The sequence below is a fragment of the Chrysemys picta genome, chromosome 18 (genome assembly GCF_011386835.1).
Source record: "Chrysemys picta bellii isolate R12L10 chromosome 18, ASM1138683v2, whole genome shotgun sequence".
NCBI classification, from domain to species: Eukaryota; Metazoa; Chordata; order Testudines; family Emydidae; genus Chrysemys; species Chrysemys picta.
In genome coordinates, this window is record NC_088808.1 from 11,520,366 (window position 1) to 11,547,980 (window position 27,615).

Genomic DNA, 27,615 nt, shown 5'->3' on the forward strand with positions numbered 1-27,615 from the left:
CAAAATAACAACTGGCACAATAATAATGCCTTAGACTGAAGGATGGCCTTGTGGTTTGCCTGCCTGGCCTGTTTAGACAGTAAGCTCTTTGGGGCAGGGACTGTCTCTTGCTGTATGTTTGAACCTCACTTAGGAAAATACAGCCGTGCAATCAGTTGGGATCTCCAGGCACTGCTGTAATATAAATACTTAATAATAACTGGCACATAATACTTAACACAAAGAACCAGTGATCCCTATTTATAATATAGCAGACGTATTCAGTAGAGAACATCCTGGCACAGAGGTCTGATACCAGGCCCTTATAAATTCATATATCTCATGTGAACATGCACAGTTTGCCAGAATAATGTTCCTTAAAGAATCTGAGTGGAAGGTGAGTGGGATACTGATCAGAGTTAAGATGAACGGTCAACACAATATGAACAGCATGTTGAGGGCCCACTTCTCAGTTACAGTAAAGTTCCATCACACCATTTTGCTAATGTAAACTTGCCTTTAGTGAGTGTAAATTTACACCCAAATTACAGTCCCTTTGCACTGCCAGTCTTCGTGTACATGAGAATTCAGGCCTGAATGTTTAAAATTCGTCTCCTGCCTTGTAATTCTCTTTCTTTTAGAACTCTGAGGTTTTGTAGCAAAAAGAGGCCAATTCATTGTGTTAAATGGAAGTTACCTATGTTTGAATTTACATTTAATTTCATCATGACCGATAGCTGCACGTTTGCTAATTATATTCTATACTTCTGCTGCCCATAAGACAGCAGCTTTGATCCAAGGAGTTGGAATTGCATTGCACACATAAATGGAAGCACTCAACGCCTCGGTGAGGTAGCTAAGCACCACTATCCCCGTTTGTTTCTGAAATAAAGATAGCGAAAAATCAGGTGTGTACTTGACCGCTCCGAAGATAACGGTTGTAAGGTATTCAGATATGGGTGATAGATTTTACAGAGAACAAAATTGTTATTATCCCTATTTTGCAGAGGGACGTTGACTTGCAAAGATGATAGTTGCAGAGGGGAAACAAGAATCCAGAGATTCTGACTCCCAATTACCAGCTCTAAACACCTTCTTTGGAATACCAACAAGGCCTTTGTTCTAACCTCTTCACCTCCAATTTATCCCTTATATTTGATAAATTAGAGAGATCCTTCACACATATCCAGTGTTCCCTCATGCTCCTTGTTGTAAACTATTGCCATCAGAAATGCAGCCTCGAGAAAGAGAAATTACAGAACACATTGTTTGCAGTAAAGAAATGAGTCCCGTATCTCTTTTAGCTTCATGCACCAATAATTTTTCCTTGTGTCCCACATTTGGTTCTTGGCAGGTTGAGTGAGGTGTTTTGCCTGCTGCACTTTACCAGAGGGAAGGGAATAACAAATGCTATTTGTATCTGAAATACTTCTGTGCTGCAGCAACTTCACAGCTTGCCATAGGATGCTGATAAATTAGCAAAGGAGACAGTCACGGGAGACATTAGGGCTAGATCCTGAAAGGGGCTAAACATTCTGGCCCCAATTCAGCAAACAGGTTAAGCCCATGCTTAACTTTAAGCATGGCACTCACCCCATTAAGTCCTATTGAACTACCCCTGTGTTTAAATTTAAGCATGTGCTTAAGTGCTTTGCTAGATAGGGGCCACACCTTGCAGGATTACACCCTCAGCATAACGGCTGCTGTATATGCATGCCACTGCCCTCAACTGGATGCAACTGGAGCTGCTCAACTCTTTGTCCTACACCCTAGGTAAGTATCAGATGTCCCTATATCTCAAATGATAGGGGAGCAGTGCATTTGGAGAACAGTAGAACCTCCGAGTTACGAACTCCAGAGTTATGAACTGACGAGTTAACCACACACCTCATAACCAGAAGTACACAATAGGCAGCAACAGAGACTACAAAAAAAAGCAAATACAATACAGTTCTGTGTTAAACGTAAACTAGTAAAAACCAGGAAAGCAGCATTTTTCTTCTTCATAGTAAAGTTTCGAAGCTGTATGAAGTGAATGTTCAGTTGTAAACTTTTGAAAGAACAACCATAGCGTTTTGTTCCGAGTTACAAACACCCTCCATTGCCCAGGTGTTTGTAACTCTGAGGTTCTACTATAAAAGGATGGAAGGTGCAGCCCAGCTGTTGCCATGAATTTCTGAGTGGCTGTGGTATGCACCATAGTTTCAAATGTGAAATTCCGGTAGACACCAATTACTTATATGTCGGAAATGAGGATTGACACCAGGCTCACTCATCTGTTCCATGTAGCGATAGGTGAACCTCAAAGGTCTCAGAAGTTCCATTCAGATAAGTCCCAACAGTTCCACTGCTTAACAGTTAGCTCTGCAATGCTGGCAACCACATGGGAATAGACTTTCTTGCAAGAATGGCGGTACTTCCTGCTTCCATCTGGGTTGGAAACACTCTGACAACAACCTTGCATCCAGTATTTTGGCTCTTCTGTTTCTGGTGCCAGGGAGTGAAGTGGCAGCGATAAAATGAAAATAGATAATAATAACAACACTAAGTTAACCAAACTTTTCTGAGCCTCACAAAAGTATGGTCTAGGTGGTTTTCAATCAAACATTGTCCTGAACCTGAAATTATTATTAATAATGTGAAATTATTATCTAAAATATTATCTAAATATTATCTAGTCCTCTCCTCCATAGTTTCATGATAAGTTAAGTTACACCAAAATAATAAGAGCTAGTATTTACATAGGATTTTTCAGCATCCATCTAGGCACTTATGTGCCCGCACATCACCAGAGTATCTGTCTCACAAACATTAATGGATTTTATCCTCACAACATCCCTATGAGGTAGAGAAGTAGTTTTCTACCCATTTTACAGATAGGGAACTGAGACACAGAGAGAGTAAGGCCTGGTCTATACAAAAAACTTAGCCCTGGTCTACACTGGGGGGGGGGGGGGGTCGCTCTAAGTTACACAACTTCAGCTACGTGAATAAGTCGACATACATAGATCGACTTACCACGGTGTCTTCACCACGGTGAGTCGACTGCTGACGCGCCCCCGTCGACTCTGCCTGTGCCTCTCGCCGAGCTGGAGTACAGGAGTCGACAGGAGAGCGCTCGGGGGTCGATTTATCGCGTCTAGATTAGACGCGATAAATCGATCCCCGCTGGATCGATCGCTGCCCGCCGATCCGGCGGGTAGTGTAGACATACGCTTAGATCAACCTATGTCACTCAGGGGTGTGACAAATTCACACCCCGAAGAGACACAGTTAAGCCATCTAAGCCCCGGTATAGACACCCACTAGGTTGATGGAAGATTTTTTCAGTCCATTTAGCTGCTGCCTCGCAAGGGAATGAGTTTACTGCAATGACAGAAGAATCCCTTCCACCACTGTAGTTTCTACACTACAACTCTACAGGGGCGCAGCTGCAGCAGCATTTCTAGTGTAGACATACCCGTAGTGACTTGTCCAAGGTCACATGGGGATCCAGTGACTGAGCCAGGAATTGAACTAGGTCACCTGAATCCCAGTCCAGTGCTCTGTCCATTAGATTATCTTTCCTTCATGCTGCTGTTCCAAAATTAACTTAGCCTCATTACTGCGGCTGATTGGACATTTTCTGATGAAACTTTTTTTTTCATGACAAAATGCCAATTTGTCAAAAGCAGAAATGTTTCACAGAAACGTGTGAATTTTGACAAAATTCCAGTAGAAAGAAAGAAAGAAAGAGATTCTGATGAGAATGGAATGGAACATTTTGTTGGAAATATCACAAGTGTGGGTCATGTATAGTGAATGAGTCTGGACAGACCAGGGTAATATTTATGCTAACCTACCTGCGTTCAGCCTATTCTTTGCTTAGCATGAGCGTTGCTTGCTAAATTAATCTGCTATGTGGGATGAAGGTGATGTTTTGTACTGTGTTAAACGGCATAGATAAGAGGAAGTTAATCACTACAATAAATACACAAAAGGTGCTGACAAAAGGTCACCATATTGAAAGCAAGGCAGGTCCCTGTGTGGAGTGAGGTAACAGGGAAATAGCTTGGACAGCAAAAGTTATGTAAACGGAAGTTATGCAAGACACAACGCTTAATAATTGATTGGATGGTTGCTCTAATGTGAAAAAGGTATAAATATACTAGAGTATAAAGCATAGTTGGAGCCTTGTAGGAGAAATCCATTGTGACGTGCCTATGCCCCAAGAGATGGTAATTGGCCAGTATCTTTTTCTGTACATCTGGCATTCATTGCTTTTATAGCAATTGTGAATGCAAGGCCATGCTTTTGGTTCAAATCAAGGTTTGCATTAATAAACCCAAGTATCTCCGCTCCTAGTGTATAGTATTCCAGACCCAACAGTTTCAAATTTGCTGTTTCAAAATGACTTTGGGGTTCAATGTTTTACATTTTATATTATGTAATATAAACATCTTAAAAAGTCAAAATCAGAATGAAACATTTCAATTTTACTGAAACAAAATGTTATGATCAATACAAAATGTGGGGTTTTTTTCAGAATTTTCTTTAGCTGGAAATTTCAGCATTTTTTTGTCTGGTTGGTCGGTGGTTTTTTTTGCTTTTGTTCCATTTTCAAATGGAAAAAATAAAATAAAATTGTGGAATTTCCCACCAAATGGAAAATCTGGTTCCTGCCCAACTCTATTCACCATATACCATGAGCTAGGTAAAACTATATCACTATTTCACATTATTCAGCTGGGGAAACTGAGGCACGGAGTGTGTTTAAGTGATGTACCCAAGGTCACACAGAAACTGTGTTACAGCCCAGATTAGAGCTCAAGAGGTTTTTGGCTCCCACTATTGTGCTTGGTCCAGATAGTCTCAAAAGAAAAATACTCTGTCCTTTTGCACACCATTCCATTGCAACCACTTGGGCCGATGGGGAGCGGGTGGGAAGAGGGAAAACAGACCTGGCATTGCACCCAGCAGTGAGAATTGACTCTCTGCTCCAAAATGAACAATATGAAAACTGCAAACATTGTTTTGAGCTTGATATTCATAGTGACATTTCTATTGTCCTGGTTTTCATTACTGCACAGACACAAAGACATGGTCCCTGCTCCAGAGCGGTTGGGGACTGTACCATGACACCATTAATATTGGCGTCCCAAGGGTTTGGAATAAATCGATGATCCCTTTAAATACAAGAGCTTCCTGATCTCCCAGCACGCAACTCCACCTTCCAGGTGGGCTACCTAGCTAAGCAATCACCAGGATCTTTCCTCTCTTCTCAGCTGTGGGTCAAGGAGCACAAAGGGTTAAAATCCACAGCCCATCACTTCTCCAGGTAGAGCTCCTGCTGCTTGGATAATGACAGGCTGGGCTGCTGGGATGAAAAGCCCCGTTTAACTCAGCACTTCCTAAGGACATCCAGGTTCTGTCACTATACACACTGGAAAAGGCAAATGAACCCAGAGATAGATGGGGAGGGGTAGGGAAAAGGAGTCTGGACTGTTGGCTGATGTGAATTCTGGCCCAGGGCTGAACCGCCTGTGCTATTACATGGAATGACTGAATAATTTGCACTGGCTATAAAGTCTTCATATGAATTTAGACTCATGGGCTCTGCCAGCCGCTGCCTTTTCCCTGCGTGCAACATTCTTGTCAGGGTACTGGAAACAAGCTGAGGAAGCTTAAGCCGGTCTTCAATTGAGCCCTTTGCGGAAAGAACACAGAAATATTTCAGATCATGGAGACCAGGCTAGTGAGGGTCATTGGCATGTGTTTAATGTTCCCCTTGGTAACTGATCAGTGTTGAATACGATGCTTGCAAGAGTCATGATGTCTGGTACATCAAGCATCACAACACTCCTGTAAGGTGGGTAAGTAGGCGTGTAGGATGGGGGATCTAGTAAATAGGCAAGCAGACTAGGCCTCAGGAGATTTGGATTCAGTTCCATGCTCTGCCACAGATTTCCAATGTGGCCTTGCCTAAGTCACTTAGCCTCTCTGTGCCCCAATTCCCTTTGTGTCAAATGGGGATAATAACCTGCTCTACTTCCCAGGGTGCTGGGATGATAAATGCATTAAAGATTGTGCAGTGCTAGATAGCACAGAGATAGAAGCCAAACAAAGTATAATGTGTGTGTGTGTGTGTGTGTATATATATATATCAGTTATACCCATTTTACAGATGAAGAAACAGAAACACAGTGGGATGCAATGTGGAACCCTTTTTCATTGGTGAACGCTTACTCATGGGAATAATCCCACTGAAGGGAGTAAAGGCTGATGAGGGTGAGTCAGGGTCCACAACATTGGCTTCCCCGGGAGCTCCAAATTCTCAGAACCTCTGAAATTCAGGCCACTTATTTAGGTGCCTACATACTGACAGAAGGGCCTTGCCTTAGGCACCCAGGTTTGAAAAGATTGGCCTTAGCCACTTGCCCAAAGTAACACAAGTCCCAGTGGCAGATTATGGAATAGAAGCCCAGGAATCTTGATTGCCAGATCCCTGCTCTAGCCACAAGTCTGCACTGCCTAAATTACTGCTTCTAGTATTGTAGAGTCTGGCATAAAGGTTATTAAAGTCAGTGGGCCTTGGTTTAAATCTAGCTGCAAGAATACAATGGAATATTGTATTAAACATCATCCTAAATTAAATCAAAAGTTTGAATTAACCCAGGACCAGCAGAGGATTATTTAATTACTAGCAAAATATGTATCTGTTACTTTTCTACTCCTGCGGGCATTCTGCGCCAAAAAAAACTAAAAATTCTGCACCAAAAAAAAAAAATATGTGTACAATAGTTTAAAATTCTGCAAATTGTATTTGTCAACTATATCTGGAGGCTCCAGCATGGCAGTGAAGAGAACTGGCCACTGGCTGCCCAGCGGTGGGAGATCACTGAGCAGCTGACCCCTGGGATACGGACTCAGCGCTGAGGCTGCACCCAATCATGACACAGCACAAGGACCAGGCCTGCCCCAGAAACACACCAGGGCCCTTCCCCACCGTGCCAGGTGCACCAGGTGTGGGCAGGCAGGCTCAGTAAGGCAGGATCCAAGTGTGGAGGGGCTTAGTGTGGAGGGATCCAGGTGTGGGCTGAGAGGGTTCTGTGTGGGGCAATCTGGGTGCAAGTGGCTCAGTGGGGGGATCTGGATGCACAGGGGCTTGCTGGGGAATTCTGGATGCAACAGTAATGGGACTCTGCTGGGGGTCCAAATGAAGGTGGTTGGGACTCTGCAGGGGGGAGTCTGTGTGGGGGGGAGGGATAGAGCTTGGCAGGGGGTTCTGAGTGTGGGGGACTCAGTGGGTGGGTCCAGACTCTGGGGGAGCGGGGCTCATCGGGGTGGTCCAGGTGCAGGGGGAGTGGGGCTCATTGGGGGGTTCTAGGTGCTGGGAAGGTGAGGCTTGACAGGAGGGTCTGGGTATGAAGGGGTCTGGATGCGTGGGGGTTGGGCGGATGGAGGAGCAGCTCCCTATAGAGGGATCCATCTCCCTGCAGCTACGGAGCGATGGGCGCAGGAAGCAGGCGGGGTGCATGCGGGGAAGGGGCAGGGGGGAGTTTGCAGAGCTTCCTGCAGATGTGGGAGAAATCTGGGGGTGGGTCTGACCCGGCCCCAGATGCCATGTAGGGGAAGAGGAAGTCCCATCCTCCCCAGCCCAGCCGGGACTAGCAATTGAGACTGGCGCAGGGTAGGAGCCACCAGCCGTGTCTTCCCCAGTCCCGCCCCCTGACTCACAGTTATTTACCTCTCTGATGGCTGCCCTGGGTACCCGAAACATACTGCTGGGGAAAGTCACATGACCACTCTTGTGGCTTCCCTTTGCTTCCCCGTCAGAAAGTCGGTTTTCTGCCGGGAAGCAAAGAAATCTGCGGGGACATAAATTCTGCATATGTGCAGTGACTCAAAATTCCCCCAAGAGTAAATCATTTCCTGGGAGACAGAAAGGAGAATCGGGTTGAAAAAAGGAGGGAGGTGTGAGAATTTCTGGCCAAGGGTGAGAGCACCTTCTCCATCCCCAGAAACCTGTAGCAAATCCTCCTGGAGTACAATTTTTGGAACTGTCTCCCAAGTATGTGATATGAACCCCAAAAGATGGAAAACAATACTGCCTTTTTCCTATCATCATGAATCTAACTTAGGAAAGTTGTTCCTAGAGATGGGTCCCAAACACAGCCAAGATCTGAAAAACCCAGTGGATGTTCAAAATCTGTACCCCAGATCAAGATCTGAATTTTTAATAACCCTAACCACAGGACTGATCCTGCAGTATAGATCCAGTGGGAGATGAGGGTAATTTTTCCAGGATCAGGACCCAAAACAACCAGATCTGAACACCCCTAACCTTTAGACTGTTTGATACAGTCTAGGCTCATCACTTGCTATGGCTTTTATTTATTCCCTTCCTTGAACCTGCTCTGCTCTGGGATAAATCCATCATCAGGCCACCTGGGGCGTTTTATTGTCTGTGCTGTGTTGCTTGTCTGTTTAGATAGATTGTAAGTAAAGCTGGTAAAAAAAAAAAATTAGTGAGAGTTTTCCTATTCGAAAATACATTTTCCTCAAAATTGAAACGTGTCAATTTCAGTGAAATTTTCTCTGAGGAAAAAATATCAAAACAAAATATTTAGTCTTTTTGTTTTGATAATGTCAAAACATTTCATTTGGACTTTCATGTCATATTAAAATATTAATATTCCATTATATTTATACATGATTTTATACTATTATAGTGTTTTGACATTATCTAAATGAAACATTTCTGTAGTCCCGAATCAAAAATTTTCATTTTCAGAATTTTTGTTCTGTGGGAAATGTAGAAATATTGTCCTAACTTGGAATGAATTTTTGGTTAAATGGCAGAATTTCCTGCAGAAAGCAAATTCCATTTTCTAATCCATCCTAATTGTAAGCTCCTTGGGCATGTACCATATCCTCAGTATTCTTTGTCTAGGGTGAAGTATGCTTGACCACTCAGTATTCATATTCATTTTCACATGCCGTATTGAAAATGTGTGGGTAACATTGTCAGAAGCCTATGTGATTTAGGATCCTAAATCCCATTGACTTTCAATAGGATTTAGTTTCTTTTAAAATTTTTACCCAGTGTCTTTATCACAAATGATGTCTTTGTTTAATCTCTGTGTCATGATTGTTTGCCTGCAGTGCAGATACATGTGAATTTAGACCACCCTGTCTGTGTGGGGTGGGGGGGAGTATGGGGCTGAAAACAAGTACAGCAGACAGGCATAGGTGAAAGAGAGCAACAGCTCAGAGCAGAGGTGGTAACAAGGAAACTGTATGGATTCTTTGTCTTCATGGAGGAAAATATCTCCAACAGTTTCTGTGTGATCACTATGATTCGATAAGAGATTGAGGGCACCGGGGTCTCGGGACTGAGATCTATGCGCTATCGGGCTGCCAGCATCTGTGTTCAGGGCTTGAATTGTGTGTGAACAGGGACTCCATTTTAAATGAAAGTGTATAGCACAATGTATACAAAGAAAGGGCACTAATGCAACATGAAGGGCTAAATTGTGCATGGCACTGCGTGGATGCACTAGAGGGGAGAGAGGACACAGAGCATCCCTTCTTCCCACAGCACACAGGAGACAGCCGTGATCAGGCACAGAGATCTCTGGGGTGGGAAAGGCAAGCGAGGCATTGGTATTGAGACATGGAGGGGCTTGGCTATGCAGAGCAAAGGAGGTTGTTATGGCCACACTCCTCCCCACGGCACCTCATACAGTACCAGGAGGGCCAAAGAGGTTGTAAGGGCTGCCTCTTACCTTGAGGCTCCTACCAGCCTAGTCTTTAGCAAGGAGGTGTTTACATAGGGTTACCAACTTTCTACTCGCTCAAAACCGAACACCCTTGCCCTGCCCCTCCTCCGAGGCCCCACCCCTGCTCACTCCTCCCCCCTCCGTCGCTCGCTCTCCCCACCCTCATTCACTCGGACACCTGGCAACCCTAGGTTTACATAGCACCTAGAACAGACATCTGCACCTCTGCTTTGCTAACCAGGAAGGATGGATTGGCTGGTGCTCTCTACAAGCCAGTGAAAACCCAAGGCACTTGCTTACCCTTTACAGTGGATGACATACACCCTTTAATATTTTGGTTACTTTTGGATTGCAGCTTCTGTCTATGTTTGGCTCTTAGAGAGGCACGGCCTTCTGGCCAATCATGTCCATTTCCAAAATAAATCACCCCACACATATGCTTAAACTCCACCTTGGCATACAGATTCTCTTCCCCTCCTCCCCCATTTGGTCTATCGCTGCTCCAGATGGCCTGGCACTATGGATTAAAGCTTTTTGTCCAAGTGAGGTCAAAGTAGCTAGAAAATTCCTCCACAGAGGGAGAGATTTCCACATTGGCTAGACTGTCTACCAGCCAGGACAGCCCTGCTGGTGGAGACGTGATGGGGACTGCAGCAGAGAAGGAGAAAACGTTCTTCCTCTCCAATCACAGCCCTGGCATAACATTAAAGAGATAGAATCATAGAATGTCAGGGCTGGAAGGGACCTCAGGAGGTCATCTAGTCCAACCCCCTGCTCAAAGCAGGACCAATCCACAGACAGATTTTTGCCCTAGATCCCTAAATGGCCCCCTCAAGGATTGAACTCACAATCCTGGGTTTAGCGGGCCAATGCTCAAACCACTGAGCTATGTCTCCCCCCCCCGAAGTCTTTCACGATGGGGTGAATCAAATTCAGAACCCATATTCTGCCATCAGCCTTCTCTCATAGACTCATAGACTTTCAGCTAGCGACCCCTGCCCCATGCTGCGGAGGAAGGCGAAAAACCTCCAGGGCCTCTGCCAATCTACCCTGGAGGAAAATTCCTTCCCGACCCCAAATATGGCGATCAGTAGAACCCCGAGCATGTAGGCAAGATTCTCCAGCCAGACCCTCATTGGCCATTGATACTATTTACCAGCGATGGCATGCTCTCGTGTGCACATAAAGGTGTCTTGTAAGGCTAGCCCAAGAAAAGAGGGGTGCTTTGGAGCATTTATATCCATAGACAAGGACAAAAGTTGTCTATCACATTACAAGGCCATGTACAGAGTATTCCAAAGGTAATGGAGTAAGCTCTGTCACAGGCAGCTCATCATGTAGGTATGCAGCCGCCTCCTGACATTCACCTACCAGCTTCATCCTTCCTTGTTTGGGCAACTGAAATTCCTTTCTAGGCAACACCTTCTTTCCAGCACTCTAAGCACTAAAGCAGGTGCTTGCCTCCAGCCCTCCTACATCACATCGGATATTTTTACAGCTCAGTTCTACAGACTGCTAACAGCAGCGAAAATATCTTCATCCGCCGGCCCTTTTGCCTGTCTGTCCCATAGATGTGCCTTATCCCAACATTCACATCCTTTTGTCCATATCAATCTATTAGCCAAATAATAACAAAAAAAGTAATTTTGCAGAACTTCAGAAAGTCAGCAGGAATCAGAGCCGTGTCTTGGATTCAGGTACTAATCCTTTGATGTACATTGTGCAAACCAGATGGTAGTCTAATCCCCGCCAGCATGCAAAACCCAGTGAGCAGAGAGCACCGTAACCCCTGTGTCTGATTGAATATTCACACTCACGGCTGATTTTATTTTAGGATTGGAAGAAGTCCCCATGCAGAAACCCACACGGATGACTAAAATCCCGGACACACATTGTAGCCAAGTTCTAGATCTTTTCCCTGCATAGATAATATATGCTCTGCTTTCCCCTCTCCCACCTCATAAAAAAAAAATGTCTTGCATTCCCTCGTGCTTCGTTTGAACCTTTGCTTCCCCTTTGTCGGCTGTCTGCCCCCAGGAGATAAATCCCCCCAGCTTTCCAGCCACAGCCAAAGTCCATAAATCTGCTCCTTTCTTATTCCATTTGGATTCAGCTGCTTCCACTGTGATGCAAGATGCTGCGCTGTAGCAGCTTCCACGTATATGACTGGGCCCGTATCTTACTGCAGAGCCTCAGCTGGAATCCAGGGCCAGACGCTGAAATAAGTTCAGAGCCACCCACAAATCAGTTTCCTTCTCCTCCTCCATCCCCGCCCTCTCTCCCACTCTACCCACCACGGCCCGTTCCTCAACGCATCTTAGATGGTGCTGGCTAAGGCTCATTATTAACACATGCTAGAGCATTAATGAGCATCTGAAGGAGGAGAAGAGGAGGAGAGAGTGAAGAGAGGAAAGCAGGAGTGGAAAACAGGATGAAAAGGAGAGAAGAGGGGGACAGACAGTGATAAGGATGAATGGAGAGAAAGTGCAGGAAAGGGAGGAGTGAAGGATGATAGAAAGTGCATATAATTAGCCTGTGGTTCAGTGGAGAGGGCACAAGCCTGGGAGTCAGAAAAAACAAGTAGGCTTTACCTGACTCTGCCACTGACCTGCTGTGTGACCTTGGTCAAATCACTTCCTCTCTGCCGTGTTTCTGTTCCCTCTCCCACCTGTTGTCTGTCTTGTCTATAGAGTGTAAGCAATTCTGGGCAGGGACTGTCTCTCACTGTGTGTTTGTACAGGGCATAGCATTCTGGTGCCCCCATTTTAGGTGGGGTTGCTAGGCACTATGATAAAACAGATAATAATAATAATAATAATAATAAGAGCCCTTGTAAAAATTCATTGCCAGGCATAGGGAATCGCAGGGAGACTGAAGTTCTGTGAATCTGTTGAGCTGTTGAGTTCCTGAACCTATGTTTATTATCCAAGGGTGTGTCAATTAAAAAAAAAATCTACCCGGACCAGTGCCTTCTCTGAGGGATAGGAAAACCACAATAAAAGTGAGCTGGAATTCAAATTTGAAGGAGCTTTTCATTAGAATTTGCCCCGTTTCCCATCTCTGCTCTTTCCTTTTCCCTCCAAATTCCTTTCCTGTTCTGCTCCAGTCTCTGCTTCCTTTTCCACCCAATGTTTCCACTGGAGTCTGTCTCTTTCTTCCCCTATCTCTTTTGTCGGGCACTCCCCTCAATGGCACACGAGGCCAAGAATATTGGGATTCAAGTAAAAAATCGGAACCTGTGATGGCTGAGTGGGTTTGATGTGAAGCAAAGAGGGTCAGTGCCTCCCTGCTTTCAGCAATCAGACATCGCTGAGTTAAACAGTATTCCAAATGGAGGGCTGGACACCTATGGATAAGACTAGCGTAGGGGTAAGAATAGCATTTACAGGCAGTACCCACCCTTCAGTGGGCTAAGCCTCCCTCGCTGTGCCTGATCCACACAGCGCATGAGCCTGCTATGGTTAGGGTGACCAGATGTCCCAATTTTATAGGGGCAGTCCCAATTTTGGGGTCTTTTTCTTATATAGGCTTCTATTACCCCCTACCCCCGTCCTGATTTTTCACACTTGCTGTCTGGTCACCCTACCTATGGTTCCCAGCGAGGAGAGTTAGGCATCTAAATATATTTAAGGACCTGGGCCTTAATCCTTTAGCAACAGCACAAGCTCTTAGCTCTGGAGTGCCAGGGTTTGGTCTCCAGTGATGACCAAGATGGAGAGTCATTTCACAGTAACAATCCCTCGCCTAAATGTTTAAGGGCCATCAAGCCTCATGCTTCAGGGCATGAGCTGATCAGCAGCCAGGGTGAGGAATGAATCCCTCCCTTGCCCCTTTCGTATATTTCAGTTAGGCTCAATAAAGTGGTATACGACCAAGAAGTTATGCTTTCCTCTAAGGCGCCGTCAGTCTTTAAACATCCCAGTCACCGAGACAAGGGGCAAATTTCTGATTTCATTTGTAGGGGGGTGTCACTGAAGCCTATGGAGTTACTCCCGCTTTACCATCCATGTGATTGAAATCTGAATCTGCCCCCACCCAGTCTGCAGTTACTACATTTGTACCAGTCCTTCAAGAAAAACAACAACGCAGAATTGCACAGATTCCCATTCTTGCCATCCCTGTCTGTAAATCCTCACTCCCGTCCACCCCCAGCCTCCATCATCTGCAAACAAGCTTCCTGGAATGCAGGTAGAGGCCAATCTACCCAATGATTACTTTCTTGCCTGAATCTCTCCTATTAATTTTGCATGAGGAAAGCTTTCCCCGTTCACACCTCCCCTCCACCCTCCCCTTTCCATGCAAGCCTCTATAAACACAGTAATCATTCAAACCTACATAATACCTTATCGTTGGTTTTGCACCTGCCCATCGCATCTCCCCCTTATTTCCTATCCTATAAGCTGAGTAGTCACTCACCCCTAAACGGCAGCTTATCTCAGCATTTACATGTGCCTTGCCAATGAACTCCATGTTCTACCTGTCAGATCCCCCAGATCGCACGTCTCCTGTCGGCTGATTATTCCATCTAGCGCTCACGCGTTCTTTGCAGCTGCTTCCCTTTCATCCTTTCCACCTGCTCTGAAAAGTTACCCTGCCATCTTCCCTGGCTCCCTCACTGCTGCCGCTGTCTCTACAGCTGATTGCATGTCTAAGTATCTTTTTTATACACCTGATGCGGGGGGCCACCTTTGCAGTGTAATCATCCGCACTTGCCTTAAAAGAGTTGCAATGACAAAGGCAGAATCGCTATATATAGAGGCATCTGTAAGTAGTGGTGGGCCCAATCCAAAATCCCAGATCCAAAGGGTCCCCTGAATTTCGGCTCTGAGGAGAGGAAGGAGAGTCTTCTTAAGCCTCTACACTGAGAGTCTGGAGATCTGTCTCTGCCACTGACTCCCTCTGTGACCTTGGGCAAGTCCCATAGAGCTCACTCTTTTAGAGATCTCTGGGACAGACTTTCAAGAACCGTGTCATTCCCACATTGACACCCCAGTGCGCTGAACACTCTTTAGAAAACCTGTCCCATGCAGCCAGATCCAATGCCCATTCAAGTCAGTGGAAAGACTTTTAGTGAACTTTAAAGGGAGTTTGATCGAGCCCTTGAGCTCTCTCTCACGTCCGTCCCTCGTTTGTAAAAGAAGGGTGGTGGCAGACCCTTTCCCCCATTCTTGGCCTGTCTTGTCTGTTTAGGTTGTAACCTCTTCCTGGCAGGGGCTGTATGTTTCTATGTGTATGTACTGTGTCCAGCAGCATGTGTATGTACCGTGCCCGCACTTGAGGCCCTTACCATGATAAAAATAATAATAATGATACCGTGGATTTGAGATTTGCAGCTCAGGTTCATTACAGCTACTTAGGAGCTCCCATTTTAGGACCTGCTCCAATCCCTATTGAAGTCAATGAGCGTGTCTCACATAGTAACATGGGAGCAGTCACATCAGATCAGACTGCTGGTCCATGTGGCCTGGTATCCTGCCTGTTTCAGTGGCTGAAACCTTCCTATAATGCACAGAGCATTACCCTTTACTCAGAGATGTCAATTCCTAATCTCCCTTTGACTTCAGTGGGAGCAGTCTCAAGTCCCTTACTAGTTGTGGAATGCTCTGTTCAGGGAGAGAAATTCCTTCCTGACCCCAGAAGATGATCAGTTCATGCTCTGAAAAATGAGATTTGATTCTCATTCTCTTCAATAGCGGAGTTGCAAATGCTATTCATTGCCACAACCCAACCTTTACATTTCAAATCCAGCCACGCACAATGACCCCCTGCAGCAGAGCATTATTTAGTTTGACTATTCACCGAAAAAAATATATTCTCTTTTCATTTGTTTTAAATGTTGTGCTCTTTGATATATGTCCCCTAATTCTTGTCGCATCACAGAGTACAAATATTTCTGATTGCTTTCTACTGTATCCTTCAAATAACTGTATATCATGTACTTCAATGCCATTCTTTTTCCAGACTAAATAACCCATTCTTTTCAGTCTCTTTCCTTTTTAATTGGTTAATATTTGTAAAGCAGTTTGAAAATGCATTAGTATCATTCAGTTATAATGTATTTTCTGTTATTTTCTATCCTTCCTTTTAATGCCTCAAGTATCCTCCTATAAGCTGCCATTCATCTCCATTGATTCTATCAGTGAGGATGTGTAGGTCTTTATAATACCATGGGGAATTTCCTTTCCCCCTTCCTGACCGGGATTTTGGAACAACCAAAGAAACTGAACTCAACTCCAGTGATTCTTGCACAGGGTTCACATGGAACCTAGTACATGCTAGGGCATGGGGACTTTCTTTGGGCCTTGACCCTGCAGTCAGCTCCTTGTGAAGTCTATTGGGGTCTGCATAGGTGTGAAGGGTTTGCCTGCATGGATCTGTCTGCAGGACTGCACCTTGAGTGAGCCCAGGGGTCCCAGTTCAAGAAAGCTTTGAAGCACCTATTCAAGTCAGTGGGACTTAAGTACATCACTAAAGGTGAGCTTTGATGCATGGGGACAGATTCAAGCAGCTGCATAAGCACTTTGCCGAATCAGGGTCTATCTGAATACCCGTGCAGTGAGCAATACTTATCATTATGTACCTTACTATGCAGTTTCAGTGCCTTAATTTAAGGGGCTCCCTTTAAGCTAGGACATAAATCTTTTTTCCTCAGAGGATCCTGCAAGCTAAGGTTATTTTCCCCAAAATCCATTAACTTTATATTCCTCCAAGTAAAATGTCATATTAAGCCTTTGGTTTGATCAGATTCTTCTTAAATTGCCCCGCAACCTCCTTGCTTTTAACTAGCCTTTTCCATCGTCACCCACTTGCTACTCACGTCCTCCTCCAAATCACAAACAAAAGTATTGAGCAATGCTGATCCAATATCAACCAATGGGTTTCCCCATTATTAACTTCCATCCCTCTGAGCAGCAACTATTCATGATGATTCTTTAATTCATAGTACTTGGCTACCTTTTAATTCACAGGAGGGATTAACTTCTCTAAAGCGGGACCTTTTTCAAAAGACATGTGAGACTGAGAGGAAATCAGATAAATTGTAATCACCAGGTCCCTTTTTATCCTCTATTTTATGAACATTGTCAAAATTTTCTAAAAGGGTCGAAAGGCACCATTTACCCTTTAACAAGAGGTGCTAGTTAGACCCAAACCCTTATGACTTATCCAAGTGTTGGGTTATTTTCTCCTTAAAAAATATCCTCAGTTGGTTTGCCTGGAACTTGGGTGTAACTCATCACTCTATAATTTCCTAGACTGTCTTTAGGAAGATGCACGCCCAGGGCCACATGTTATCGCGGTTTCTGTGCATAGAAACAGTGAAGCCAACGGGATATATATATATATTTGTTTAAGCAAATCAGAGGCAGGATATGACTCCATGCCAGCAGCTCCAGGAACAGCTGTGCTCTGAAAGATACATTATACACACTCGGCAGCATTGCCGTGATTTCATATTTTATTTCTTTTTACAATTTTACCATGATCACTATCCAATTGTTGCAAGCTACTGCCCTTCATTGCCTCAGGGTGCTTCATGTAAACTTCAGCCTCTGCTAGTGTTACCCCACAATTGCCAGCAAAAAAGTGCCCCCCCCCCTCGATATTTACAAGTCTCTCACAGTACAGACTGGTTTCAGAGTAGCAGCCGTGTTAGTCTGTATCCGCAAAAAGAAGAACAGGAGTACTTGTGGCACCTTAGAGACTAACAAATTTATTAGCGCATAAGCTTTCGTGGACTACATCCGAAGAAGTGGGCTGTAGCCCACGAAAGCTTATGCGCTAATAAATTTGTTAGTCTCTAAGGTGCCACAAGTACTCCTGTTCTTTTTTTTACAGTACAGACTGATGCAAAGAATCAATGGAATTTCTACACAACTTCAGCACCTCTTTCTACATTCCACATAAGGATCTCACTTGCTTCTGATGTTTCACTTATTTTCTCGCCGTGTTTACACGCTCTAAAGAGAAGTAATGTGTTGATAATGATGTTGCAATTCCGGCACTCACAGCCTTCCCACTGTCATTTCCACTAATCGCAACTGTCTCATGGTGGCATCATTCACACCTGCTTCTTCCAGTGTCCATACCTGCCCTGCAGTCTCAAGACTCAACCTGCATCACAATTCATCTCTTTGCCTACTTCTTTGACTAGTTTCCATTCCTTACCCCTGACTCTGAACTACTCTACGAGCTGCCTTGGTTTGTTCTTCTGTCCCTCCGCAAGCGTGATTGAAGCGCATGGGCTGCACTTGTAATGACAGCACATTTAGGGCAAGGTTTTTAAAACCCAGCCTCCCCACCATGGATAGCCCCCCGCCCCCATGTGCAGGGACAAACGGCTGCAGATGTCAGTACCTGCTGTCAGTGGTATGTCGATCAACCTCACACGTGGTCCCAGTGGGGGTCCGTAGACATCTCAATGACATCACTTGGGCTCACACATAACTGCACCCAGAATCATTAAGGTCCTACAGAATTGCAGACTCCAGAAGGGGGGCGGGGTCAGACTGATACTCAGTCCAAGTCAAACCTAAGGAACAGATCGTCAGCTGGCGTACATTGGCAACGCTCCCCTGGCTGGGCCAGCACTAGAGGTTTTGTCATCCAGGGAGCAAAAAGAGTTTTCAGCACCCCACCCCCACCCAACCAAAAGATGCAATAAATCAATAGAACTGACCTGTTAGGCATAACCCTCACTCCAGCCAAAAAAGGGGATTTCCTGAGTGGCCATCCTAACGGCCTGTCCAGCGGCTCCATTGACACCAACTGAGATTCTAGCCCCTTTCTGAATATTCTCTATGCTACACCGATTGGCTGTACTGGGCCTAGTTCTAAAAGTGCAACCAATACTAACACTTTTCAGGCCTACAAGGCTTCCTTTTGTACTAGTTCAGATGAAACAGCATGCAAAAGGGGACACTCTGTCCTCCGAACCACACCGAACACGTCACACGCTCCAAGGGACAGCATCCAATGTTGTTACCTGATGGCCAGTGCTGCTGTTACTCGGCCTGCTTTCAAAGCGGAGTTGGCAGAGTGCTGATAAGATCGGCTGGTTTTATGCGAGCTGCATGACACGCCAGGCTCTCTGCAAAGCATGATTGCTAGAGACTAAGCATCCCAGCTGGAGAGTGCAGGTCAGCATGCGAGTCTGAACAATGTCATGAAGTCTTTCTCCGTTCAGATATTATGTTTCACTTTTAAACAAAAAGAGCCAGATGAAATTGCTCTCTTGTATTTCTAGAGTTTCGTTTATGCACCAAACCGTCTTTTACTTCTGCTCTCGGGCTGTTGGGTAGCTGGTAAACAGCTGCTACATTTCACTCCAGGTTGGCTTCACAATAATCCAGGGATGGGTGACGTGATTTGTAGAGCGACCCTTTGAGATGAAAGGTACTGCATCAATACACGAGGGTCACTATTAGCGTTAGTGCCTCAGTAACCAGTGTCCAGCACTAGAGCCTGTCCAGACAAGAGCACCCAGCGTTTGCCTAGCAGTCGGAAGCAGTAATAGTCCTCTTAATGTCTGGGCTTCCGTACCCTGTCAAGTATTTATCTCACCAGTATAAACAATATGTTTACACGTCTGAACACCAGCAGTCAGAGCTGCTCTGAACAGTGCCCTGAAGCCAGCACCCACTGCTGCTCCCATTACTGTCATAGGGTCACATCCAGCAGCTCTTAAATGAGTTGTTTCTTTGAAGTCAATGGAACCAACCCTAGGAATAAGAGTTGAAGTACCAGGGCCTTAGAATCAACACCTGCCAGGGCTCCATTTTGCGTGCTATCAGACTGGAACAGTGCTCTTGTCAACATCGCCCAATCAACATAGTTGTGCTGTAGACACTGACCTGGCATCATCACTCAACATTTTTCTCAGAAGGGTCAGAGGTCCAGACCCCTCAATAACATTGTTCCACATCTAAGCCCCATCGCCTGCCCACTACACCTGATAGACAACACTAAGTTCTGCCTACGGCACATGCTCCATTTGAACAAATAAAAAAGGACCCCTCCCTCCTTTGGTTCTGCTTCAGGAGATTTCTGCTCCATCGCTTGCTTCATCAGCGCACGAAAAGCTGTTTGTTGCAAAGGGAAGGTGCAAAGGGGTAGATATGTTGTATCTATCCGCCACGCAAGTAGCAAGGAGACCCCAGTCTGTAGCCCCAGCCACTGTTCACAGAAACATGTCACAGATGATTCCGTCCTTGCTTAGGCTCTGATCCAGTGCCCACTGAAGTCAATGGGAGTCCTTCCCCTGACTTCAGTGGGCAGTGAATCAGGCCCTTCTTTCTTTATTTTTTCTAAGTATATTGACTCTCTTCCCTGATTGTCATGTCACCGACTATTTCTCTCTCTCATATACCAAACTGAAGTCGTCAGATTAACTCACTCTACCCCTGCCCACAAGGGCAAAACATAAACTAGATTCAGTCTCAGCAGGGGAACGCAAGGGTCCCCACCACCAAAGTTACAACCTGCAGCCGTGCCAGACGGAGCTGCGTTCTTCTCAGATCTCATAAACAAAGCAATGCTGGGCCCATAAATAACCACATTGGAGACCTCCACAGAAAACTCAGGACACTGCAGGAAGTGGCAAGTGTGACTCAGTAGGACGTGCCCTTTGCTCTGAGTCAACTCTGAACCAATCAGAGCATTGATATGGTGCTCACGGGAGAAGCCATCTTTCAGATGATTAAAAAAAACCAGTGGACCAGATTGTGCCCCATGAACCACTCCTGGACAGGACCTTCCATACCATGATCTTCCCCCCACCAAAGAGAAAGCCAGCTCAACTTCTGAATACCCGGGAGCCTCTGCGTGGTCTGGGATGATCTGACACAAGGTCCTTACTGCTTAATCTAATTAAGATCCCACCCCTATTTTGTAAGAGTAGAGCTGTTAAGCAAGCCCCAGTGTCCTGGCCATTCCCAGCTATGGGTGATTATATTCCATATCCCTAAATTCATCCCTTTCAATGTGAGAAGCTATTTTTTTTTCACTCCCCCTCTTAAAAGCTGTAGTGTTTCTGGCCCAGATTGGCTGTTGGCCTCCATCCCAGAAGTGGCTGCATTTCAGCACTGGGTAAGGGATTCCTTTATGCACAGGGCCGGATCCTCATCATAACCCCATTGATTTCAGCTGAGGGCTGCTGATTTACACCAACAAAGGGTTTGGCCCAGAGCCTGTTAGTGCACCTGGGATCCTTTCAGACTAAAGACAGTGTATATGTCATTATTTATTATTATTACCTGCTCTTATTATTAGGTACTGGCTGCAACTGTGTGAGGAGTGCAAACGCCACCGAGAAGGGCAGTTCATGCAGGTCTTTTGCGTGCATCCCACCAAACCTATTCTAGGCAAACACAGTACGTCTAACCTGACTGGGAACCTAGCTGCTATGGAGCCAGCTAATCTCCTGCCTTGCAAAGCATTCCCACCACAACTGAAATGGAGTCAGAGCGCCCCCTTCTGGGAGTCACAATTCCATCCTGTGACACTGATTCCCTGTGTAAATGAAGATACTAGTGCAGGGACTCGGAGCTAGAAAATATCAATGTTAACAGAAAGGTTTTAAATTGTATATGCATTTGTTTCTGACATACACACAAACACACACAAAGGACATTAGATATCACACACATATGTTGCTGCACGGTTTTTCCGCCCTGAAAATTGTTCAACTGCTCTAATTTCTCATCTGGGGACTTGCATTTGTTTACTTGTTGGGTTATTTATTTATTTACTCCCCCCCCCCACCCCGTTCCTTCAGGGTTTCTTTTTAAATTTATTTGCTGATATTTGACATAAATCTAGGAGTTTTGATTTTCTCAACCCCAAATCTGATTTTTCATGCCTTTGCATCCTATGTGACTATACGAGTGAACATGTCTGGGTCACATCTGGAAATCCAAACTGATGTCTCAGTACGGCAGAGAGAGACAACCACACACACAGTTTTTCTCTGAGCCAAATTCTTCAGAGCTTCCTCAAGCCATGTTCTCGGGGAAGGCAATGGGAGTTTTGACTGAGTGAGGACAACAAGATTTGTGTTATAAAGATCATCTCAGTAATAACTCTCAACGGTCATGTTCAGTTCCACCTAACACTCACCAGAAGCAGAATGCCATCTCTGTTCTATTTGGCCCTACACATACTTCCAAGGTATTAAACATGGTGGGGGAGGCAGGCAGGAGGGGAGACCACGGATAAGTTCACAATCCCTCTTGGAACCAGCTTTTAGAAGTAGCAGTACCCTCTCAATGTGTCCCTGAAATCAGAAGTTTTACCAGGACAGTCAGCTGGCCTCATTAGATTCCTGCCCTTAGGGAGATTACACAATCTCCTAACTAGGCCCTTGAAAGAGAGAGGAGGGAGGAGGGGTGGTGGTGGTTAGTGCATCTTAAACTAGTGACATCATCTTCCCCTCAAGCACCATACCAGTGTGTTCATCCCTGAACCAAGGGGGCAGCAAAGCAAAGGACTCTTGGTGAGGGATTGTGCTGCAAGGATGGGAGTGTTTTGACCTGACCCCAATAGGTAGAACTAGAGTAAAGTGGGATCTTGGAAAACTGTGTGTGTCTTGTGGACATACACAGAGATATTCTCTCTCTCTCTCTCACACACACACACATAGAGCGATATACACAACTATAACAGGGCAGGTGTGATTTCTGCAAGCCATCCTGCCAGTCTCTAGCCCGAAGTCTGTAGGGTGCAGAATGGTTCCCTCTCCTGGGAAGCCTGTCTGCCTTCACTGGGGTGAAGTAATCACCGAGTCCCGGGGCCATGCAAAGAGCAGGAAAACACAACAAATCATGCAAAGCATTTTCTTCTGAGTGGCAACGGGCTGGGGAAGCAGACAACCCCCAAATCAATGCCTGGAAGAAAATCCAAAGCAGAACACTGTGCTTTCGAAGTGCGTTGCTTACCTAGAGATGTGCAAAGAGTAGTGTGTGTTGGGCGGGGGGGGACAGGACACACACCAAACCTGCCTGGAGATTTGATTTGCACTAACAGTGAGAATGGCAATGCAGTGACAGTGGTGTGTGTGTAGATAGGTGCGGGAGACCAAGAATGGGGGTGGGAGATTGTGTTAGTTCAAGATTGTGTGTGTGTGTGAGAGAGAGAGAGACCAAGATTGTGTGCGTGTGCATGGGGTGGGGAGTTGTGTGTGTCCAAGATGGTGTGTGGCTTGTGTACAAGTAAGAGGGAGGGAAAGAGACCAAGTTTTGTGAGGTGTGGTGGGGGTGAGAGAGAGAGAATCACTAGAGACTAGGATACATATTTTTAAAAAACCCTGCACCTTTCTTGCGCCAACATCTTGATTATCTTCTCTCCACTTGCCAGCCCCCCCCCCCCCCATACACACACACAACACACACACTTCTCTGCAACTCTCCCGAAAGCAGCTTAACTCCCATTAACGAATTATTATTATAAACCCAGATGGAAAGCCAGGCTAACACAAGCAATCTTACTGTCGTATCCAGAGCATCGACTCCAGATGCCAATCACAAGGCTACATTCATCCATGAAGCTCGTCAGCATTTTGTCTGCGGTTTGTTTTCCCCTCTCCAGGGCTCCTGCACCCTTTCCCCCCAGAATTGTATCGAGGGACACCTCCCACGCCCCCAGACTCCTCCTGGCACCTCCAAAAAATGGAATCTGTGCTGGACCTGTCGGCGATGATGATGTAATGGTGTGGAAGTGCTTTCTCACTTGACCTCCCCAAATCCCCTATGGACTGGGAAAAGCAAACTTATGCTCCTTTACCAGGCAGCATTGCAAGCAGCATTCACAACGGAGCGGCTCATCAATACATAAAAAATCCCCAGCCCAGATCTGTGGTCCTCTCTCCCTGCACATACAGACGTCCCACCCCCACCCAACTCCCCTTCATTCCTTGCTGTATTTCAGTTTCTTCCCATTCCCATTCGGGGTAGAGGCAATCAACCCAGTGTGGGATTTAAAGCGACAGACTTCTCCCTTCTACGGGATTTGCTTGTCACTTGCACAAATGGAGCAGTGGATTAAGTGGAGATGACACCATCTCTTTGGGGACGTTTTCCCGGGATGTATCAATGTTCTGCAATCCAGATAGAGCTGTAGATTTTCACCCCCCACCTCCTGCTCTAGCCGAAGGCTGCACCCTTCCTCCTGTACATTTTAGAAATGTACCTTGCCCTAGCTACGTGATCCCATTGCATGAAGCAACTCCCACCCCCTATGCGTGCAAATGTCCTGACAACCACAGGCGTGTTACACACACACACACACACACACACACACACACACACACACACACACACACACACGAAGCTAATTAGGTTACAGGACTTCTGCATTGAAACAGCACATTAACTTCGTGCAAACCCAAGGGGGAGGGAGAAGGGGAAAGAGACTGCCAGGCAAAGTGTGTGTGTGTGTGTGTGTGTGTTTTCAACGGCTCTGACTTGGGGGGGGGGATGGGATTCCATAGGACACCCTAGAAAATGACATTACGGTAAGAAGGGATCAGGACGAAGGCATGAAACGCAGTTCAAAAGCGGGGCACCAAGACAAGGAGCTGGGGGGATTCGATGCAGATGAAACGAAACCCTCCCCTTACCTGAGGTTACTGTTCCTCTTTGGCCGAGAGCTGATCGCCGGTGGGTTTTATTGGGCTCGACGGGAAGTGGTGGGATCGCTTCTGTGTCCAGCTGGCATACTGGGTGCTGTGCTGATGATGCAGGCGTGGGAATACTGGAGCTCTAGCAGTACTTTTCATGCTCAGACAGAAAATCCCTTCCCTTGATCCAGATCGCCGGCATTAAGGGCAGAGGCAAATCCTTTTTTCTTTCCCTCCTTCTCTCTTTCTTTTTCTTTCTTTCTTTTTTTTTCTGTTCCTTCCTCCTTTTTTTCTCCCCTCCCCTCTCCTCTGCCGATCAGTCTGTAGCCATCGGGGAAGGAGCAGCCGAGGCAGCGGGGAGAATGGAGAGGGGGCTGGAAATGAAAATGAAAAGGGCTTCAGGAGAGAAGCGAGGGGCGGGGCTTTCCCGGAGGGGCGGGACTTCGAGCAGCCTGGATAAAATGAATGGGGGGGAAACGGGGAGGAGCCTAAACCCGGAGATTTTATTCTAAAAAGTGTTTTGTACATCATGGGGGAGGGGGGCTGAGAAGGGGACACGAGAGGAGGGACTGGCTCGGAGGACCTGGGCAGACAGAGCCAGGGACGTGTAAAAGGCGCATCAGACTGGAGCTGGGGCAGCGGTTGTGGGGTGGGCCCATCGAGAAGCGCAGGGGGTCGCTATGCGGGCCAGGGCCAGCCGTGGGTGGGTCTGTAGAGTTCGCTTGCATTGAATTGGGGGGGGGGGCATGGGGGAGAGAAGGGAGCGGGGTGGGGGGTGGATTTCTAATGAAAGTTCACTTCCCTGGTCATTGTATTGTATTTGATTGGATTGTATTGCGAGCTTATGCTTCGGGAAGGAGCTGAAGCGCAGAGCAGAGGGGCTGGGGACTGCGGGCGCTCACTGCACTGGTGATTTGGTTGGATTCACATGTAAAGTCCTTCTTGCAAACTCCTTTGGGGCAGGGAGAGGGCAGCCTGGTCCTGGGCACAACCTGATGGGGGGGGGGGGGCGATTGCAGGGCAATGCCCCCAGAGCACTGCGTGGTGTGTGTGTGTATGTGTGTGTGTGTGTGTCCCTGCAGCGATTGCAGGCAGCTTGATGCTCGCTGCGTTCTCCTCCTTTCGGTGACGGGAAGGCAGCAGAGGGCCGGGGTGGGCGGCAGGGCTGGATCCCGGACCGGCAGGGCTGGCCGGGTGGCCAGCACGCCCCATATCCCCCGCTGGAGGCGAGGAGCCCCGGCCGGCTCCTCGGGGCGCTTTGCATCGCGGCGGAGACCCGGGGACACCGTTCAGCACCCAGGAGAGCTCCGCAGGGGGCACGTCCCACTGGTTCAGCCCTCCGGCGCCCAGAGCCCGGCTGGAGACCTTGGTCCGTTCCGCAGCCCGTCCTCGTCGTCCTCCTCCAGCATCCGTCTGAATCCGGCTTGCTTTCGGTGCCCCAGCCTCGGCGGCGGATGCTTCTCCAGCTCTGCCCTGCCTCCCCGGGCAGCGGGAGGCACTCACAGCCTGCTGGGGATGGAGCTGGGCAGTGCTAGGAATAGGTCTGAAGCATCCAGCAGCGTCAGGAGGCAGAAGGGAGGAGACAGCCCGAGCTGCAACCCTGCTGCCTTCAGGCTCGTCGGCTTTCCTGGCCAATCTCCCAAGATGGGCTAAGGTCCAAAGGCTGGAGCTGGGGAGGGGGAAAGCTGTCTCTCCCTTCCTCCCTCTCCCTTCCTGGGTCTCTGGACAGCAAAAGGCAACTGCAGTTGTGCAATTTATCCCCCTCTTCCCCACCCCACCCCGCAAAAAAAAAAAAAAAAAGACAGGCAAACGGGGGTCAGCCGTGAGGTCAGGGCGCTCTGGTTCCAAGGGAGGGCACCGCATACACATAGACTGAGCAGCGACGGCTGCCCAAGCTGTAACTAGCCATTAATAATCCCTGTCCCTGTGGAGGTTCAGACCCAGTGAATTGTCCCTCCAGCCACCAGCTCATCTTGCCGCGGCAGAGAGAGCAACAATCAGATGCCTCTGCTAGAGACACGGGGAAGGAAAGCCGTGGTGCTGTTATCCACCCCACGTCCTCCCCCAGCCTGCAAGGACAGACTGTCCTAGCCTTCACCCACTACCTCCCAAGGCTACAAAGCATTGTCTTAAGCTAAATCTTCTGCAAATCTTCCCTCAGCAGAATTAAAAGCTTTTTGGTTCAACTCCAGGCTGGCCTGATAGGTTTGAGGCTTAGCTTATCACAATTACACTGTGCCCAAGCGCCAGAGTTTTACTTTTCCCCGTGATTGTTTCACTGCAAGACAATTGTTCTCTAAACATCCCCTGCTTCTGCCACAGGGAGTGGCGCCACTCACGAAATGAGTCCCACTGGTTTCAATGGGACAACTGGCAGAGGTGAGTGACTACTCACAGGGCCGCAGGGCCAGGACCCTAAACAAGCTGCATGTCTACAAAGCAACTGTTTCAAAAATAAACGAAAGCGCCTGATGACATTATTACTATGTTCTTTGATTGTTCCTGTTGTCATCTACTTGCAATCTAAGGTGGCGCCTTCTGTTTTATACTTGGTTGTTTTAAATTAAGAGAGGGCCCCAAGCGCATCTCCCCACCACCAATAATCGTTTAGGAGTTGCTGTTTCAGACAATGCAAGTATGATAGGTTGTATTACTCAAGTGTAGACTGTAATGGCCTTTGGCCTAGGAGGCACCTGTTGGGAAATGCCTACTCAGTATTCTCTGACCCTGTTGGCCTAGGAGGGTGAAAAAGCCGATGGAAAATAGTGAAGTGAACTGGAATGGGCTACCAGAATCTGAATCCCAAACATCCAAAGGTCTCACAGGACCCAGATCACTCTACACCTCCACCCATCACACCAGCATTACCATCCCTCTTCCAAAGGGATAGAATAAATACACTCAGAGTACCAATGGTAACTAGCATTTCATGCAGCATTGTCATTCTAAGGGTAATATAAGAGCCACACACTGGCAAATACAGAGAAGCAGTAGGATTTGCCCAGCCATTCCCTGCCACAAATAACCTTCACCAAAATGTTGACCAAACCCCGCCCCATCCCTGCAAAAAAGCCTCCACTGTGTCTGTATCACAAGAGGATTACCTGGTGCATTGGGTATTCAGCCTGTTCTCTTGCAGCTGTGTTGTGAGCTGTGAGCTTTGCCCATTTGAATGGACACTCCATGCATAGTCTACTGCTTTAATCTGCTGCTTTGGAAACCTAAGCAGGTTACTGCATATTTAGCTATGTGCCTGTTCTTATG

At 46.7% G+C, this 27,615-nt stretch overlaps 1 protein-coding gene across 2 annotated transcripts in view; it reads right to left on the reverse strand.

Moving 5' to 3' along the window:
• BRINP1 (BMP/retinoic acid inducible neural specific 1) overlaps positions 1-27,225 on the reverse strand; it is a 97,828-nt gene extending 70,603 nt beyond the window's left edge. Inside the window, exons 1-2 of one of the 2 annotated variants that reach the window (XM_008170835.4) lie at positions 18,724-18,857; positions 18,096-18,270 (exon numbers count right to left, since the gene is read on the reverse strand). The gene's annotated coding sequence lies outside the window, so the exon portion shown is untranslated. Of the gene's footprint in view, positions 1-18,095; positions 18,271-18,723; positions 18,858-24,351 lie in introns of those variants that run through there. The other variant, XM_065572640.1, reaches the window with a different exon arrangement.
• Positions 27,226-27,615: the final 390 nt, after the last annotated feature.